Genomic DNA, 4,586 nt, shown 5'->3' on the forward strand with positions numbered 1-4,586 from the left:
ACGATATCGAGGCGCTTACGCCGAGCTATACGTAGGAGGATTTCTAATCGTTCGTGCGTAATACTATTAGGGACCCTACGAACCGCGCGCTTAGCGTTACGCTTAAGTACGAAAGGGTTCGATAGAGCTAGGATTAAACGGTAAAGTAATTCGCCCTTAAACTAGAAGTACTAGAGAGTTAACTAGACTATACGTAAGCGTAGCTCGTACGTTAGTTCCTCGCTAAGCTAAGACTAGCTCTCCGTTAGGAGATTATTAAGTTATACTCTATACCTATAATAAGGGTAGAGATAGTAGCGCTAGTAAGGCGTATTAAAGYAGCYRATAAGGGTACGAGCGTATAGCTTACGGGTACTAAGCGCGGYAATTATAAGTCTTAGGACTATAACCGTAGTAGTAGTAGACTACGTAAGAATACCTATAATYRTARTAAGGAACRTAAACCTAAGTCTAACCGTAGTAGYRAGTAGCCTTTAYRTAAGCGTAAAGAAGGCGCCTATTTAGACCTAAAGTGCTCTAACTATAGYCGYACCGGCTATACTAATAAGATATATTAGGCTAAAGGCGGCGGCGTAGAAGGCTAAGGGCCGAGTAATACGYRGAGTAAGGTTACCGTAGTCGTTACGGAAAAAGTAAAGGACTCCGAGAAAAAGCTTAAACTCTAAGTCTAAAGCTATTAAGTAAGGTCGAYATATACCTAGCGCGCTACTAGCGCGGCGTAGTCGAAACGAAGGTAGGACTAATATAGGTCGACTACCTACTAGACGATATAGCCGATATTAACGTTATATCGAGAGAGTTCGTACTTCGAGCCGGCTTACTAGCGAGAGTAGATACGCTATTACTATCTATATCCTCCTTTACCGGAGAACTAGGTTACTACTACGAAGCGTACGTTATACGTTTACGTATCGTAGACTCGGAAGGAGTCGAACGAATAATAGAAGCAACCTTCTATATATACGAAACTCCGAAGCCCGAACTAAWATTAGGCCGCCCCTAGCGACGTACATAACGTATAATCGTCGATAGCGCTACGGATGCGTAGCGCTTTAGCAAACTAAACTCTAGTCGAATTAAGGTTATTAATCTATAGGAGTTTTACCGTAAGATATAGGGTAAGCACGTAAGGGTTCTCGTAGTAAGCGTATTACGTACTAGCGAAATCCTTAGTAGGTCCGAACTTCCGGAGGAGTTTAAGGCATATTACGATATGTTCTTTCCTACGGATAAGGCGAGGCGTAAGCTCCCCGACGACGTGGAGCACGCTATCGATTTAGAGCTAGGTAAGAAGCCGCCCTTTAAACCTTTCTATTATTAGTCTCCGAAAGAGCTAGCGTAGCTATAGGAGTACATTACTAAAGCGACTAAGAACGATTAGATCGAGCTTAGCGAAAGCGAGGCGGGTACGCCTATCCTATTCGTTCCGAAAAAGGATRGCTTACTACGCTTATATATAGACTATCGCGGCTTAAACGAAATTACGATTAAGAACCGCTATCCACTTCCCTTAATTAGCGAGACGCTTAATCGACTTAGGGGCAACGTATTCTTTACTAGCTTAGACCTCTCGGCTGCGTATTATCGCATTAAGATTAAGGCTAGCGATCGCTAGAAGACTACGTTTCGCACGCGTTACGGACACTTCTAATACAAGGTTATACCTTTTAGACTATATAACGTACTAGCGACTTTTTAAGGATACATTAACCGAGCCTTATCGGGGCTAGTCGATGTAATCTACGTCGTTTACTTAGATAACATTCTTATCTATAGCAAAGACCGAGCGTAATACTAGCGTAACGTATACGCCGTACTCGATAGGCTAAGGAAGTTCTAATTTTACTACAACTTTAAGAAGTGTAGTTTCTTCTAAGATTTAGTCGATTTTCTCGGCTTCGTAGTTACTACGTAAGGCGTTACGATAGACCTACGTAGGGTAGACGTAGTCGCCGAGTAGCCTCGGCTAGARACCCTTAAGGAKRTATAAGCACTYCTTAGATTTACTAACTTCTATAGGCGGTTYATTTAGTAGTACTTACGYATTATAAGGCCCTTAACCGACCTATCGAAGGGAGCTATTAAAGGCAGGAAGCTAGGGAAGATCCCTTAGGGCGCTAGCGAAGAGAATGCGCTAAGMYAGCTTAAGGAAGCCTTTTAGTCAGCCCTACTACTAAGGCACTATAACCCTACGCTTCGCCTACGAGTCGAAACCGACGTATCGGACTTCGCGCTTACGRGCATCCTCTTATAGCAGTTTAAGGATAAATAGTAGTATCCTATTGCTTTTTAGTTACGGAAGATAATTCCGGCCGAATATAATTACGAGACCTACGATAAAGAGCTACTTATAGTAGTAAGTGCGTTTAAGTAGTAGCGCCCGTACCTCGATAGCGCTACGCATGCGATTTAAGTAATCGTCGACTATACTAACCTTAAAGCTTTTATAATAATAAAACAGTTAGTCGGTCGATAGGCACGATAGGCGGTTTAATTAGCGCTCTTCGACTTTACTATCGAATATCGCGTAGGGGTAAAGAACCCTACGGATAGTCCGAGCAGGCGTAGCGACTACGAAACGAGTACGACGGAGTCGTCTTAGTATATAAGCATACTATTACCTATACTATAAAGCAAACTTTAGAACTAGWAATCTAATAAAGCTCTTCGAAGCGAGCTAGAGCCCTTTATTAGAAGAGTAAGAGCTATATACTACGCGATTAAGTGCGAGGGATTACTACCTACTAGAGTATACGGCGAGCTTTCGCTACCTAGGCGTATTATAGCCGTCCTAGTAGCTATAGACTTAGCCCTTAGAAATATTCCAGACCTAATACTCGGTTACGCTAAAGCACTAGTAAACGTAGACGCGGATGCTTTAAGTATACGCGACGCGGCTAGGGAGAAGGGCGAGTACGAAGGCTACATTATTAAGGATAGAATATTGTTCTACGGCGATGCCCTATATATTCCGAAAGACTACGCTTTACGTGCGTAACTAATACGCATATATTACAATAACGCTCTCGCCGGACACTTTAGGAAGGCGAAGACGCTCGAGTTACTTTAGCGGAAGTACTACTAGCTACGTATAGCTACTAATGTCGTAGAGTATATTAAGGGGTACTATATATGCCTCGTAAGCAAGGTGCGGCACTACCGCCCCTACGGAGTAATAGTTCTATTACCTATACCGGATCGAGTATAGCAAGAAATTAGTATAGACTTTATTACGGACCTACCTCCTAGTAAGCGCGGAGATAGCGTCTATACTACGGTGCTCGTAATCGTCGACCGCTATAGTAAGATAGCTTTATTCATCCCTACTACTAAGTAATGTAATATAGTAGAGCTAGCGGATATCTTTATATCTTACGTAGTTCGTAAATACGGCGTACTAGTAGGTATTATTAGTAATAGAGGCTCGGTTTTTACCGGCTAATACTAGTCTAACTTCTACTACGAAGCGCATATAAAGCGTAAGCTAGGTATAGCCTTCCACCCTTAGACGGATAGACAGACTAAGAAAGCTAATTAGACGCTTAAGCAATACCTACGCTACTACTATAGCACGTAGTAGGACAGCTAGGCGTAATAGCTACCTATAGCTAAATTTGCGTATAACAACAGCGTATACGCGGGCCTTAGAATAAGCCCTTTCTAAATCCTCTACGGATAGAACCTAGAGCTAGCGACGCGCCCTCTAGGCGACGGCGCTAATACCTAAGACATCGCTCGGGACGAGCTCTTAGAAGGGAGAATACCGGCCGCTATCGACTTAGTAAAGCGTATGCGTAGCGTATATAAGGAGCTTACTAAGCGATAGCGTAAAGCTAAAGAGCAACAGTTAAAGTACTATAATAAGAGCTACAAGCCTATAAGCTTTAATGTTAGTAATCTAGTGCTTCTCTCTACGAAGAACCTTAAGCTAGAGGGCAAGAAGAAGATAGGACCTAAATAGCTAGGCCTATACCGCGTAATTAACGTAATCGGGACTTAGGCGTATCGCTTATAGTTACCTACCTTAGCAAGGATCTATAACGTCTTCTACGTTACTCTATTAGAGCTATATTCTAGCCGGAAGAGTAAAGCGTAAGAGGAGCGTATACTACTCGTAGTCGACGAGGATAGGTAGTAGGAGGTTAAAGAGATTCTTAATAAGAGGGTGTAGAAGGGCGAAACGTTTTATTTAGTAAAGTAGCGTAGATAGCTATTAGAATATAACTAGTAGGAACCTAGTATACATATTAAAGACTACGAAGCTCTCGATAGGTTCGAGGCGTAGGCTCCGCGTATACGTAGAGGCCGCGTAGTAAAAGAGGCTCGGAAGTAGAGCGGAGYAAAATARAAGAAGAGTAATAAGAATTAAGTAGTTTTATTACGGTTAGACCTAAAGGGGATTACTTTATAGACTATACTATAAGATRGGCRYATACGCTACGCAAGCCTAGAGAACGCGCTAAGYACTCTACTCGAACTTATTCTCCTCCGCCTCCGACTCCTCGAATAGCTCGTTTCTAGTAAGGGTAGCATCGAAGGCATTAGTAGACTGCCCTATTATCTCTAACTACTATATAGACGGTTAG

The sequence above is a fragment of the Ramularia collo-cygni genome (genome assembly GCF_900074925.1).
Source record: "Ramularia collo-cygni strain URUG2 genome assembly, contig: RCC_scaffold15, whole genome shotgun sequence".
NCBI lineage: Eukaryota > Fungi > Ascomycota > Dothideomycetes > Mycosphaerellales > Mycosphaerellaceae > Ramularia > Ramularia collo-cygni.